At 37.6% G+C, this 16664-nt stretch overlaps 2 pseudogenes across 1 annotated transcript; both read left to right on the top strand.

Annotated features, from left to right (window-relative positions):
• The first annotated feature begins 1366 nt into the window (after positions 1-1366).
• On the top strand, positions 1367-7795 carry LOC120103765 (protein PGR-like; annotated as a pseudogene). The gene is made up of 5 exons (XR_016395583.1): positions 1367-1477; positions 1523-1677; positions 3396-3620; positions 4649-4894; positions 5078-7795. The product of XR_016395583.1 is annotated as a protein PGR-like (transcript).
• An 8182-nt stretch (positions 7796-15977) lies between these two features.
• On the top strand, positions 15978-16373 carry LOC108511787 (subtilisin-like protease pseudogene; annotated as a pseudogene).
• The last annotated feature ends 291 nt before the right edge of the window (positions 16374-16664 follow it).

Genomic DNA, 16664 nt, shown 5'->3' with positions numbered 1-16664 from the left:
TTGATAATTTTTTAAGATATGCGATGATGCGATGCTACAGCCTGATAAGTGAGGGGGCATGGCGTGTCGTGTAGGGGCAAACCGAAATGATCATTGCTTGCCCAACCTCTCTAAGCCCCCACCATCCTTTATTTTTCTCCCATAAGTGATGTGTGAAGCTGGTTATGGTTCTAAGGGTGTTCTGAGATGGCCCATCCTTTGAGTACAAGTGCCCATGCTATTTGCTAGTTGTGTTGAGTTGTTTTTTAATCTAGGATAGGCCAATGCCATCTCACGAGAACTAATATCATGGTAACTTATCTGGTAGTTTTTCTTACTATTACAAATTATGATGTTAAAAAAATTAATGGATATCTTCTTTTATGAAAAAAAAATTTAAATGAACTTGCCACTTAATCGCCTCAGAAAAATCAGCTCTCCTTTAATCGGTTTCTTTGAAAATCCAGCCTAATAGAAGGTGTCATCATCCCTCCTCTAGCACTAATCTATTGCTGCGGAGGACGGGCTTGTCCTAGATGCCGAGCGAGAGAGATGCTGGATGTTGGAGGCTTGACGATCAGCTGCTCGAGTTGTATAGAGCTATGACTCGAGGTAGATGGTTGAAGTCGGGGTCTTAGTACGTGACCGAGCTCCAACTTGAAATAGCAAAAACGAAGAAATTTTTTTGCCGAAGCATGTTCGACAGAAGACTCTCTGATGCTTAAGTTAGAACGATACTCAGAAAACAGAGGAGGTTCTCAAGTGTCATAACTTAAGCATCGTAGAATTTTCCGTTGGATAAATTTCAATAAAAAAACTTCTCCATCTTTGATGTTTTAGGTTAAGCTCGGCCGTAGACTAGGACCTCAACTACAACGATCCAGTTTTGCATAACCTAAAGTGACTGCCCACCCATCCGGTATCTAGCACCTCTCCCACTAGGTACCTAGGATAGGTCAGACCCCAGGCAACATTATCCTAACTTCAAAATCGGTAGCCATGGCCAATTTTGTCCAATATCATAAAAAAAAACTCTTAGATTCTCTTATGCTAGTCCGTACAACCAATACAACCAAATGGCGGCTAAACTTATCCCGCTAACATGTTGCAACTTTAAACTTATTCCTGAAAAGAGAAATTTTAGAGGAATAATAGGGAATAGGGATTTGCTGATCCCCATTTATCTATCATGCAAGCGGGGCTTAAAGAAGCTTTTTTTTTAAAGGCGAAGGTCTCCCTCCCGTTCGAATACCCTTCGACCTTCGACCTTCTCCCCACGGAAATGAACCAGAGTAGACGGCGATGGAGTCCCCTCTCCTCTAACTAAACCCTAGTTTCTCCCATAGAAACCCTAATCAAACTCAGCTCCATGCGAGGAGGGACAGATATGGATATCTTCAAGGTTCGATTCGCCGTTTCGCTGGTTACCTCTCTCTCTGGCGTTCTCCTCGGGAGCCCGGTGATGGTGATCCACATGCTGGCCGGCTACAGGTTTTCGGTTTCTTGTTCCAGTTCTTCTCTCTCCTCTCCTCGTTGAATCGAGGAGTGCTTCCCTTTTGCGATCGTTGAGAAATCTCGTGAAAGGTTTGCGGCTCTGCTTCTAGTCTTCTCCTTCACATCTTCAAATCGTACAAGGGTTGGAGAGGAGAGGAAGAGGGACATTGATGCTGGGTTCAAGGAAGGAGGGCAGCGGAATTGGTGAGATTTAGCATTTTTCGATATTTGGGAAAGATTCCAGGGTTTCCTCAAGCTCCTTTGAACTCCTTTTGTTCTTTTCTTGGCTTAAGTTTTGCTTTTTATATCACATTTATTAGAGGTGGGTCAAAATTTGTCTCTCTCCCCGAAACACAAATAGAAAAAAAGGTCATCTTGAGCTGCCATCCGTCTAAAGTTTTTTCGTGATTTAGATTTTTTTTTTTTTTTTGATGAAACTTGATCGATTGATTTAGATCGTTGTGGAGCTTTCTTTGGTGTTTATCCTAAATTGATATCGTACTCTATCACCAAGAGGATTCCAGCTTTATGGGACTTTTTTTTTTTTTAAAGCCTATCCGTGATGTTTGGGTTGATTTCGTTGTTTATTACGTCGCTGAAGGATCTTTAGGACATTTTAATCCCTATTTTTTGTGTAATATTTTATGCTGAACCTGTAAAGCCTATTCCATGTTTGCTTTAAAGCTTAACTCAACTTTTACTTTGAATAACCTTCTTTTTTTGATCAAACTATCAAGATATGTCTTGTCAAATATTTATTGAGATATATTTTCCCCAATCATGTTTATGAACAGCATTGGGTTACTGCAGTTTCTGGTTACATAAACAGACAGAAATGAAAAGTTTATTATGATATTTAACTTGTTCTCTTTGTCGGACTTTTTAAATCATAATGGCGTTTTCTTTTTTCTGAGAGAGAGTGATAATGAATTATCTGGGTTGTAGGAAAAACTTTTTAGTTTCGTTTAGTATCATTTACAGTTTTCAGTTTTCATGAAAACCAAAATCATTTTTTTGAAAATAAACATTCAAAACTTGTTTGGTAGTCATTTTGGATTATAATGGTGCCGGCAGCTACAGTAGCACCGGCAGCCAGCAGCAGTGGAGCTGATGGTGGGTGGCAGGTTGGCCAACGGATGTTGATTGGTGGTGGTAAGGGCCAACAGGGATGGTGTCAGTGCAACAATGGTGGTTAAGAGAAATTATATCCTACATGGCATGCACCACATGGCCGTGCACGCCGCTAATCACGGGTGCTCGTTCCTGTAGTAGTGCATCGAGATGAGCTCTTGATGAATGGAGCCCATAGGAACAAATAACTATGACCGGCAGCATGCACTGCCACATAATGGTGCATGCCATGCAAGATATAATTTCTTGGAGGTTAAGACAGTTTCTATTTTCAAAAACGAAAATATTCAGTGAAACCTGCTTCTGAAACCTATCACCTTTTTGAATTTTCAGAAAGTGTTTTTAAGGAATTAAAGAGCAAAATAAGTAACCAAAATAAGTTTCCAGTCTTGGTTTCTGTATTTTCGCAAACGAAAACCAAAAACTGGAGAGTGGCAATGATGCCAAACAGGTCCTTAGCTTGTGACCGTATTACATAATGTTTGATTGTTTGCTTATGGCAGAACTATTTTGAAATAAATGTCAGACAACACACCAAAATTATGTAATTTGTGTAGTTTGGTTTTACAAAAGCCAGGCGAACAAACAAATTGCCATGCCAAAAAAAAGAATAATGTCTATCCCAGCCTTGAAGTTCTCTGGTTATTGAACAAGGCAATTGCAGACGTGGGTATATGAGAACACATAACAGCTACTGACCATCCAAAAATCATTGCAGCACATCGAAAATATATGTAATTTAATAGCAAAGGTATTACCACATTTTTTCTAATGGTGGCGTGTCTTTGCAGGGTTCCAGTTCTATAGCTAATAGTGCTCTTGCGACTATCTTGGTAATCATATTTGCAGCAATAGGTGGTGGCCAAGATAGATGCTTGGACACAAGACAGTCAAGGCTTGTGACTGGCCTCGTTGGTGGTGTCATTGGTCATTATGCCTGATGCAATGGTGAAACTTGGTCTTTGGAACTAGGAATTTTTAGCAATTCACAACCATGACTAGTTACAATCTTTGAGGTAAAAATCCTCATGCGCATAGCAACACTACTTCATGTTCAGTGGTTAACTAGTCTGACCTGGCATTCATGTTCCTAAGATTTGTTTAGGTATGAATGGATGAAGAAACAAAATATCCACTTTACAATTTTGCCTCTTCTAATCAATCTGATTAGTTCCTATTTTATGACATAGCCAATTTTCTGTTCTTTTATATAGTTCTGTGATTATATATATATATATATATATATATATATATATATATATATATATATATATATATATATTAATTGGACGGTAATGAACTAGACAAATAGTTCTCCCACTTTGACATCAATTAGAATTTGAACTCTTTATCTGTTTTATTTGATTCCCGAGCTTGCTGATGACCTTGAAGGTTCTATATGAAATATATGCCAACTCTTAGCCAAGGTAGATCATTTTCTCATTTTACTGCATTCCTTATCAATCTGTCTAGTGTTGTTCACACAGGTTAATTATCTAAGACCTTTTGTTCTTCAAGCCATGATTTTAAACTCTTACTTGAAATTATAAATAATGATGGTTTGATTCTCATCCAAATGGATGGAGATTCTACAAGACTTCAACTAATCCTTAGGGTTAAAGCATACTGCACTCGTAATCTCAAGGTTGCATGTAAGTGCGCTATGATCGAGTTTGCGGTGTAACAAGATCGATCTAGTTGAAGTATATGTTTAGTATCCTAGTTTTTAACGTATTACTGAACTATCAATTCAAGACCATTCTTTAGCATGAGATCTGATTGATTATTTCATTACAGCTGGTAATGTATATTCCACACCATGTGGAGCAGCCTGATTCTATTACATTCTGTGATCATGATAATTAGAATTTATTGGCTTGAGTTCATAGATTTTGTTCTTTTCCTTAAAGATGCCACCAGAATTTGTTCTTTCACCAAATATCTAATCGTAATGATTGTATGGCACCTAGTAACTGATGCTCTATTTTAAATTTTTAAAGCCTGTGAAGGTTCAATAGTCATTTTTCAATCTCTGTTTGATCAGACAGCCCGAAAGGCAAATGGTGGAGTCACTATGGAGGGACTTCTAGGAGCTGCAGTAGCTGGCTTTGTTATTGGGCTGGCTTTTGTTGTCATTGGATTGCTTACAACAGAATGTGCTGGAGATGTAGCTAGCATTCACCTCCTGGTAATACCTTTAGCTTCAGCAGCAGTGATTTGCAGAAGCACAATAGATTCATTATTAGGTGCGACAATCCAGTTTAGTGGATATTGCACATTGCACAAGAAGGTAAAATGGCACACTACAAAATCATTCTGTTTTTTCTAGGCCAGCGAACTTGTGCTCTCAAAAATGACCCATACTTCAAGTTCATCGTCCAAATTACTTATCTTTATATTAACAGTTTAACACGCTCCCGTGATTTTTCAAATTTTTTGATTCTCTTGGAACTCTATTCTTCTTCTTGTGAAGGTGGTTGGAAAACGGGGACCAACTGCGATCAAGATCTCAGGAATGAACATGCCGGACAACAACGGGGTCAATGCAGTGTCAATATTTTTAACTACACTGCTTACCTCCATTGCATGCTTGTACGTATTCTAAGCACATGGTCTGTGGCTCTTATCTTTATTTATCATTGAACAATAAGAGGTACCATTTGAGAAGCCAAATAGTTAGCCACCATGCCTCTCTCTCTCTCTCTCTTTGTTTTTTTTTAATATTTGGGACCTATTTTTTTGTACCAATTCTTGCACATAGGTTTGATGCACCAACATCAGGATGCTAGACTCCTAAAAGCACATTTGTCTGTGCTACAATATCAGTGCAGCAGCTTTGTGAATTTTCTAGGGAATTTCCACTTTAATCTGCAATTTAACTTACTGCATGAATTGTGAGCAGGAGTTTCATTTACCTCCTCCTGTAGGGACAGGTTAACATCTTTCAGAAAGCTTGGCTAGACGGATGAAGTTATCAGACTGCCATAAAAATCATTCCTCACCATTTTGATGGGGTAAGATTGATCAAACTCTATCCTGCAACATGATGAACTTTTGTTGGCAAACAGTACACAGTCAATGCTAGGGGCATCCAAAAGTTAAATAATATGGATCTGTGCATGTTTTACGGCATTTCTTGTTATTTTAGAGCAGACATACAGCTTAGCATAGTTCAAGATAGATAAGGCTCTTGGCAGAAAATGAACAAAGAAGGAAACATGGGATCTACTATCTGGAACCTCAAGTGGCCTTCATGTCTTGAGCCGGATAACCTGCGTGATCAGCAATGCCTCGAACCCACTTCTCAAGAAGGAGATAAGAAAAAGGCCTCAAATCCAATCAATCCTTCAGGTCCTATCAAACGCGATAGAGGTTTGCACCTATTTGCATGAGTACAGGAATCTAAAATACACACTAACATATCATGAGTCCAAGCATTAAATACTAGGAGAAGTGTTCGCAACATTCATGGAGTTACACAACGATCCACAAGTAATGGTACATCAACATCAGAACTGCATGTTTTATTTTAGACAGAATGCGTTAAGCTCCAAATGCAAAATAGATAGAAGGCATTCTGGTATTACGTTTTTTTGCTTTGTTTCTACATGGTTACTGGCAGCAGCAGCAGAGGCAGTCTAGGCAGCACTCGCAGGTCTCGAAGCAGCAGAAGCAGCAGCACAGGGCGAACAAGCTGCAAAAGAATTAAATGTGTAGCATGATTAAATCAATAAGCCAAATACATGAAATTTGGAAGGGAAAACCAGGAAGGAATAAAATATGACATGATAACGAAATATGGCATGCACTTTATAGACATTGTTATAAGTTAGATTATTTTTGACTACCATCAATTGTTTTTTGTTTTGAATTCTGTTTGGTAATCTTGACAAACTTCAAAATTTGTGTTAATTAGCTGAAAGCGGATTTATGTGGACTTCGAAATTTTGTCATACAGTATTTTTCTCCGACATTACTTTTTTTTAATTTATTTTTAAAGAACATTTTGCCTGTCATGTCAGATATTATTTTTCTAGACGTATGCTATTTCCTCAAACAATTTAGCTGAGTTAGTGGTTACGTCGATGAAGCGTTATATGGATGTTCTCTAGACCAAATAACTGGCTATTCTCTTATCAGCCATATGATTCTCCTAATCTTGGTCCAACTTTTGACCACAAGATGAACCGCATCACCATAGAATCAGTGAGATAAGTCACAGGGGCACCGAAATCACAACCGCCTATATTGTCCGGGTTTGATACGTTTTGACTTAGAATACCACATTGCATTAGTTACTGTAACGAGTGGGAAACCACCCAACCTCACGCGGATTTCCGCTACTCTCATTAATTTGTCTCACGGCAATCTAGTTCTGAGTTCTGACATCTTAACTGTGACCACGTAGAGCCAATAAAAATCCTGGTAGCTGCAGCCATGAAGACTACAAGATATTAAAACCTACCCCAACTACTCAAACTTGAAGGTGGGGCCTTACCAAATGGATGAGGTACGCTGGGATTATGGTGTCCAGGTGAGTGCCTTGCGTAGAAGGTAAAATCGAATGCCATAATTACAGATAAATGCATGATTAGCCCAAAAGTTGGAAGAAATAAGAAGCAATATAAACCAAATCTCACTTATTTTATTCTTGCTTTCAAATAACAACAATATTTGCTTATTTTATTATCCTTGAGGATGGTTTATTTGATATGATTATACAGGGCGTCATTACTGCAGGAAACTAAGAAAGAGACGAGGAAAAAAGAACGTTTTAGATTGACCTTCGGGTTTTTTTTTTTTTTTCCCCTCTTCCTATTTAAGATATTCTTATGTTGTGTCATATTTCCGCCAAGACGACCCTAACCAATCTCCACCCTCTGATCGATGTAACAATACATGCCTATCCGCTAGACGGACGGCAGATCTTCACCATACACCATGTCAAGGTGTGGAATTGATTCCTAGCAATTACATAATATTTTTTTTTGAAAAAAAAGGAACATCCGATGATCATCGGACGGTGGCCGCCGCCCAAGATAGAACTAAAATCGAAAAAGCGAGAGAGAGAGAGAGAGATACAAGGCATAGATGCAGCCCTTCTCCTCGTGGCGCCTCTGGATGTGCTCGTAGTACGACATCTCCTGCGAGCTCGGCGCGTACATCTTCGCTCAGTTTCTCCTCCTCCTCTTCTTCTTCCTAAGTCTCTTCTCAATCTCCTCCTCGTCTCTAAAAGAAAAAAAAAAGAGCTCATGAGAGAGAGGGATATATATAGAAAGAGAGAGAGAGAGAGCAAGAGAGGATGGATAGCCCCCCACCGGACCGGACGTGAGGCCCTCCTTTATGGAGAGAGATAAAGTGTGGAATAAAGTGGCGTAGGCTTTTGCTTCCAGTGGAAGGAAGGTTCCCTCTCATCTCTCTCTCTCTCTCTCTCTCTCTCTCTATCTCTATCTATCTTCGCAGTCTTCTTCTTCCTTTGCCCGTACGACCTACCCAGCCCTACTTTCCGTCTGTATGCGTATCATGATCCTTTAAGTCCCTCCTCTCTATTTGAAATATCGCCATCCAATTTGGTGTCAGCATTGATGTGAAAATTGCTCGCCCTTTGGATTAATTACATCCAATAGTTTAAAGAATTTACATTTAATTCCTTAACATTGATTTTTATTTAATATAACTTATAACTTAATAAAATATTAGTCAGAGTGTTAATTTTAAATGGAACTCAAATACTATATAAATTTTTTAAAAAAATAATTAAAATAATCTTAAGTAATATAACATCCACCAAAAAATATAAAAAAATGATTGTATCCTTTTCTCTACTTAAGAATAATTTTTATTTTTTATATAACATAAATAATTTTACTAATATTATTAATTTAATGGGATATAAATGTAGGTTTTATAAATTATTGGGTGTAAGTATAAAAAAAAAATAGAGAAGTCTTTGAAATTTACTCTTATTATTAATATGGTTATTGACGCTCTTCTTGACATATTTACAAAAACACCGGTCATGATTTGGAAAGAGTTAACGGATGGGGATTGCTGGAATCGTTCGGCCTAAGAAATTGTAAAAGCATTATTGGAGGGCCAAACCGTTTACCGTACCCAATATTTCTTACAAGGTTGCATATTAAAGAAACAAGATCTCAATCAAGGTTGTATTTGGATGACTTGATTATTGGCTATTCATCTCTCTCTCTATTTATATATCTAAGATAGAGGTTCAAATTGTGTGGAGCTCTCTACTTACCGGATAGATGTAGATATTAATGAGACTGATATTAGTATTCTTCCCTATAATTAAAATCCATTACTTAATATACAACAAAGATTAATTATTCTAATATTAATATGCTCAGACATCTTTAAAATTTATTGTTATGTGGAACAAAAACTTGACTATTAAAGTCTTATATTTATTATGATCTACCATATTATTACATTGCATTTCTAAAATAATTAGAAACAGAAAAAAAAAATCATAACTCATATATCACACAAGGTTGTATAATAAGTAAGGCGCTTATTTAATATAATTCTTTATCGAAATATAATAATATAATTAATAAGAAGTTTATTAGCTTATTAAATCGTATTAGTAAAAAGACTTTTCATTAATACTACTAAATTAATATAAAAAATAATGACATTATTAATAACTATATTTGCTCAATATATGCCGGTAGTAATAAAAAATATTTTTATTAATACTCTAACTATACCCCACATAGAATATTAAATTATATTAATATTTTATTAATTTTTGTTATATCATCATCTTACTTAAAAGTCAAAGTACAAATACTAATTATATCGTTATATTGCATTTAAATATTTTGCTGACACATTACTTTTCTAGTTCTTTATTGTCTTATTATTTTACAATAATATATTATTTTATTACAATGATAGGTATCCATATATTTTTTAGAAATTTATATAGTAATAATATATTATAATATTAATATCAAAAATTTATTTTAAAAATAATTAAATTTTTATATTTGTTATATTTTATTTTGGAGACCATCTAAAATAAACTTGATCTCAGGAATTCTTCAAACTTTAACTACCGCTGGTATCCTGAGATGTGACTTGTGATCAGTGGCTGAAAGCAGATTTATGTGGACTTGAAAACTTTGTCATGGAGACAAGACATTTTTTTTGATTTTTTAAAGAACATCCTCCCGGGTACGTTAGATTATATTTCCTCAAAACTATATGGTTGGGTTAGTGGTTCACGTCTACGAAGCATGGTATCGATCATCGATGTTCTCTGAAATGAAAAAGTTGACAAGCATTAATTTGGTTAGAAAATGGATCCATAAGATACAACCTGAACCAGATATTAACGGACCACAAGAGGTCTGACCTGTTCAAAATAATATAACAGGAAAAAAAAATAGAAAAACTTGAGACCATCATGACCAACTACCCTGGTCCAATTCAGACTGATGAAATCCATATAGACTTCACCGAAACGAGTTCAGATATAGATGTTGAACCACTCCAGACCCAAGATTCTGACTTGTGGATAAAAAATAGATTAGCGTAAATAAAGTCTGTTTCAAGCTGAATCATGATCAAATCCTGCCATTTCGCAGCCAAGTGTTGAATCTTGTTAAGGAAATGCTTGACCTGGTTGATGGACAAAATGCATATGTTTAAGCAACCAAATAATGAAAGAAGAGATGTCCATCCTCCATTGGCCCGGTTCCTGCTATCAAACAAGTAACCAGGTACAGCTTAGCAGGTCATTTTAATCTAGGCTGTCGTTTTTGACCACGTACATAGCAAACGTACATCTTAAAACAAATTTTACTCATTCTAATAAAAGATATTTTGTTAGCACATAGAACGTTGGTTAATCTACTTTATTATATGCTACAAATATAAGCTAGCCATATTACTTTATCCTCAAATCAACTCTTCCATGTAATTTTAAGAATTTCACCTCTGCATTCAGATGCTATGTGCTGTAACGTGGAATCACAGAATACATCCAGTGACAAAAACTCTTGGTTGGTTTTACGCGAGAAAATATTATATAGATCCGATCCTCATTTCTTCTTTTTTTTTAAATATATTTTTAATGTGTAATAGTAATATGCACTAGGATGATTTTATCCTACATCTATGGTGCATATGGTCCACCTAATAATTTTTTTGGTTTTATGCAGGATTTTTTGGATAAGCTTCCAAGGCATCTAATTGGCCAACCCCGGAGGTCTTAATTTATTGATAGGAAACCCTCATAGGTTCTTTGAGTTGACAAAGACCAATCCGCTTGTTCCAAATTGAGCGACTTTGACGAGAGACTGCTCGGCTAGCATATTAATAGCTTTCATACACAGGATGATAGAAACAATTAAAACCTTCCAAAGAGTCCACATCCAAAAAGGTCTAGTTGGTTGGGGTCTTCTCTCCTCTCATAAAAGCATATAGAACCAAGTTTGGATGCCCTGGGGTGCACATCTTCGAGATGGATGATGTGGCAGCTATCTACAATAATACCATACTCTATGGTGCAAATCATGCACTGCAGAGAACCTAATCTTAGTTACACCCGATTCTATATATTCATGGTCTTTAAACGCAGGCTGCGATGAGCCACATGATTTTGGTATCCTGTGGTCCAACTTCTAATCTTCTAGATATTTAACATTCTTGATGAGACTCTTCTCTCTTCTTCTTACGCTGGGATTTGTGGACCTCATATAACTAGTGATATGAGATCAATTTGGGTGTGGAATTCGATATATTAGTATTGTTCTTTTTGGGTGCTAAAAGAATAAGTCATCATGTACTCGTGCAAAAAAGAAATTTATGTTAACACTAAACCAGATGACCTCGAGCTGAATTAATTATACTATGGATCTTAAGAACAGTCAGATTGTGAGCTAAAGATATTTACCTTTTATTAAAAACCATATGTAGCAATAAGACAAGATTCCCTTGAGCATGCTAATAGCTATCATTGTATAATTCGTTGATTCATGAAAGGAGAATAGTAATTAATATTCCTAATGAATTAATTCCTAATGGGTTTAAGATAATTTATGTAATGAAGAATATATTGCTTATTTACTCATAGAGTATTACAAAATTCTTACAACATGAGATAAACTCCATGAAAGAAATGGATAAGTGGTAGCTAGTTGATCGTTAGCGATCCTTTTTTTTTCACCAAATACAATTTCTATATTCTCTCTTTCAAAATATTTTAAAGAAAAAAATGAGAGGACCCGTGCGGGCATGTGTTTAGTCCCACATCGGCTTTTCACTGGGTAGATCTTGGGTACTTATACAGGATCAAGGAACCCAAACAATATCTTCCGGCTAGCCATTTTGGGTGAGATCCTGGGTTGTTACAAATGGTATCAGAGCAGATGTGACCCATAACTTATGTGGACTAGGAGACACTGCAGCACGGATCTATTGGGGCTGACCACGGGCCGATCGTGGTGTTTGTGATTAGATTTAAATGGATTTGAACCCTTAGCCTGATGAGGACGTCAGGGCTTGAACAGGAGGAGTATGTGAGGACCTGTGCGGGCATATATTTAGTCCCACATCGGCTTTTCACTGAGTAGATCTTGGATACTTATACAGGATCAAGGAACCCAAACAATACCTTCCGGTTAGCCATTTTGGGTGAGATCCTGGGTTGTTACAAAAAAAAGACTAAAAGGGTATAAAAAAATATTTCAAAATTTTCAAATTATTGCAATTATTTATCAAAATTCTATACATGCTAAGCATTTATTCATATGGTTCCACCCAAAAGTTATCTATAGATTCTTATGCTCCAACATGCCACATGCACATTGTGTGCTTTGGCCTAGTGATCGCAGAGCGATGAAAAGCTAGTTACTAACACAAACGTTTGCTAGTGTCATTATAACATTGCTTATCTTTGAAAATGATTAAAACTTAGAATACAGGATATTTTCGATATGTTTATGGTAAGACTTAGTTTTTGATTATGAATCCTATTATGATATTTAGCAAAAGTCAATCACAGGGAATTTGAAGTTACCAACATTGGCGCATTGCAATCTAATGTACGTTTATTATGGTTAGCTACGTTTCTTCAAGGTTCGGCTGTTAACGATGCTCAACCAATGATTTTCATGGCTATGGAGTGGAGCATGACATGGAAAAATTCTTCCATCCAAATAGAACTAATAATTTTTTTTCTTTTTTTTTGGTAAAATAGTTTATTTCATTTAGTTACGAATACAAATGGCGAATGAAGCCTCCTTCTTTTTGTTTGTTTTTGGAATGAGTTAAGGCTCTGTTTTTGGTCAGTGATCATTTGATTGCTGCGACGAAACATTTTTTCCTGAGATAATTGAAACTGGTATCAACTAAAATCTCAGGATTTGCCCACCATTTGTGCATAAGTAGCACTTTTGCATATAGACCTGATCTTGATGTAGGGAAGAAGGGAATGGCGTTTTAAGCTGAAGCCTGGTCTAGATCTAGACCAAAGCTAACTAGTCAAAGTTTCTAGTCCGGCTGCTGGGCTCTAATCAGACCAAGATCATTTTCCACAGGGCCTTTAAATTTCAAAGACTTATTTGGTTCGCCAGAAAAGAAGGGAGAAAAATGTGGTCAATAGAAAAAAATGAAGAAAGGTATTTTGTTTTGTTGGAGTTTTCAAAAAAAAAAAAGAGATGGGAAAGCAGCAAGAAAGTAGCATTTTTATGGGAATAAGATTTTTATGTTTTATGAAAAAGAAAAATTTATGAGGGATATGGAAAAGCTGCTTTCCTACTAGTTAGAAATTGGGATGATTTTTTATCTCTAAAACTATCCTTACACCATCAAAATCTATAAGTAAGGTCTTTTTCTTTATTAAGGGTATAATAGATATTTTATACAATTTTTCTAGAAAAGTAGATGCTCGACCAAACATAAGCCACCTGGAATGACTACTTTGCCACATTTAACTAAATATGCCAAAATTATTTTTCAAGGCATCATATTCTTAGGAATCAATTTTTTTTAAAAAAATATTCTAATAAAAAAAAATTCACGAACCAAACAAATGCTAAGTTTGGACTCGTCAGCAATTGAACCCACGACCACTTCATTGAAAGCTGAAGTTTTGGGCCGAATGGGTCAGCATAACCAATGGCATTGGTAATTGTACATCTATCATGCATCCTCACAATCAATGAGTCTCTGCACAAATAGGATTTTTTTTGTAAAACAAAAAAACTTATACAAAAGCTGGGCAAAACGGATTGGAGGATCTTTATCGGGTGTCATCTGAATTTTTTTTTATACAAAAGAAAAGGAGCCAGTTGACTCAGGGTTTGGGTTGTATCTTTCGCACGGATGAATGATTGATCTTCTTTCTCTGTTAGATCGCATTCTACACAACTCTTGAAGCACTCAACTCTTGTTCATCAGCCTGCACAAATCTCAAAGCCAACTACTTTATTATTCTTTCGCGTAAAAGATACAACCCCTGCCCATTGACCCAAGGCTGGAGTTAAAGCTGAGGTGCGATCATCTCCAAAGGGTATGGTGAAGAGACGGCAGTGAAAGATGAGGTTTTGACCCAAATTAGCTGAGAATCATGGACACAAAACTTATAAGATGAAGTCAACCTAGACATAAACTTAATCTGTGAGCAAGTTGGCCGCCCAAATGCCAGCCAATAGCTGCTTTAGGTTAGGCCTAATTTGAAATTGGAGCAAAGCTACCTTGTTTATGCTGCCATGACCATTTAGCAATCGGCACCTTTTAAATAATGGGTTTGGTATGATGCTCTTTCTTTTTCTTTTTCTACTTGATTTAGATCATTATGTGTAGCATTGATTTGGACAACTATAAAATGAGTAAATCGACCAAACAGTAGTTTATGTGGGTATGGTGGAGATACATTTTCTCCCTTTCCCCCTCTACCTGTGAAGGTAGAGATCATGTATCCATGTAATCAGAGATTCTATTTTCCCTTTTTTTTTTTGGTAGTTAAATCAGGGATTGGAATTATCTATTAGAACCTGTTTAAGAATCCATCATCAAATGAGGACCGTGACTAGCTTTAGCTTCTTATATATTAATGGAATAGAATTACACGCTTCCTGCTATTTTTCTGAATAATAAAGTAGGTATGAGTACAAATTTCAGTCCTATATCCTTCTAAGTATGGGTTAGCCAAAAACCTCCTACCACCATTTGAATAGTTAGGTTGGGGTTGTATAGAAGCATGATTGACCTTTTTTTTCGCATCGTCAACCACTGATCTCCAAACATTTCAAACTTTTCTTTCATCCATCTGCATGGATCTTGATGTAGCCATCACGCGATCCAATGGTTGACGTCACAAAAGAAGATGAATCATTATTTCTTGCAAAAGATACAATCAGAAAGACACAATTTATGCTAGGGTGGTGGGTGAGAGATGTGTTGCTACAGTGGTCGGCAGTTCTATGATAAATTGATATAATGCCTTAGGATATCATGGACCTGAAACTAATAGACCCGCTTGTCCCCAACCATTTTGGGTATTTTTTTCGTAATAAAGGTGATCAAAAGCTTTTTTGTCTTTTGAGATCACTTTGATATATGTTTTGCTAAAAGTATACTAGGTAGTCGATATGTTTTAAAGGACAGATGGAGGAAGAATGTCCTCATCTTATGATTTCAGGCGTACAAGAAACCAAATCCATCCTCCTCTAAATCCGTATTGGTGTAGACCTGGCTTGGCCCACGCAACCAAGTTCCATGAAAACAAACGTGTTTCACTGGATACAGCAGCGGCAGGTTTCAAAACCCAGAATAATGTCTCTCATATTTCAGCGTGGGAAGTTGATCAGGTGAGTACTTAAAGTTTGCGACAAGGATTATATGGCTCTTATTTTCGTTATGATATCATTAACTCTTCCATTATTGTCGTCTTTACAAGCTGCCTACTGTATGATTGCTTTGTGGACGTCATGTGTGCATATTTTAATGCAGGCGAAGTTTCCTACTTTGTCTCAATTAGCTAACCAACACAGATGACAATTATTCATTGCTCAAAAGAAAAGCATGTAGCATTTAAAAATGAGTTCCTATCGCCTATTTATCCATGAAATTTGTTGTTAGGAAGTCATGATTTGATCATCCTCCTCCACCTGCTTGCTCTCCATCCATTTCGATCCATCCATTAATGGAGGACCACTACCTCATGCTCTTCCTCTTAGCCTCTCCCTTATTATCGTCCAACCCCGATACTATTAGCAGTCACGGCCAAATTCTGCGCATAGCCGACGACCAAGGAGTCGGTCCTGGCCAAGTCCGAACCTATAAGGAGGGGACGGTGCCGGTCCGGCGGATTCGCTTGCAACAACAAGATCATCGGTGCAATGGGGTTCCAAAATGGGACGAGAGCCCCGGCGACCGACGATGATGGACATGGCACTCACGTGGCCAGCACGGCCGCGGGACGCTTCGTCGACGATGCTGAGGTCCTCGGAATGGCGAAGGGCGTCGCCTCCGGAATGGCTCCGAAAGCTCACCTGGCCATCTACAAGGTGTGCTTCCACGACGGTTGCTCCGGCAGCGACATATATGCCGCTATAGATCAAGCCATCAAGGACGGAGTCGATGTGCTCTCGATGTCCATCAATGGTGCCCCCAATGCCACATTCTATCAGGACCCCGTCGCCATCGGCTCGCTGGCTGCTGTTGAGAAGGGGATCGATCTTCCCTTGTGCGGCTGCCGGCAACGATGGCCCGGAGATCAATACCGTCAACCATGACGCCCCTTGGGTTCCCGCGCGGTAGGCGCGAGCTCGACGGATAGAAGAATTCGAGCGATGGTGGAGCTTGGAAATGGGATGGAATTCGAGGGAGAATCCGCCTTCCGGCCCAGCTCTTTCGATTCCACCACCTTGTTGCCCCCGGTGTACCCCGGCATGTATGGGGATCTAAATGCCTCCTACTGTCTGAAAGGCTCGTTGGATTATATCGACGTTTATGGAAAGGTGGTGTTATGCTGGAGCGGTGCAATAAAGGATACCGAAAAAGGAGAGGTAGTAGTCTATGCCGCC

This window comes from Phoenix dactylifera, chromosome 5 (genome assembly GCF_051530095.1).
Source record: "Phoenix dactylifera cultivar Ajwa chromosome 5, Ajwa_hap1_PhDact_Kaust_v1.1, whole genome shotgun sequence".
NCBI lineage: Eukaryota > Viridiplantae > Streptophyta > Magnoliopsida > Arecales > Arecaceae > Phoenix > Phoenix dactylifera.
Note: the sequence above shows the minus strand (reverse complement) of the source record. Positions and strands in the feature narration are given on the sequence as shown.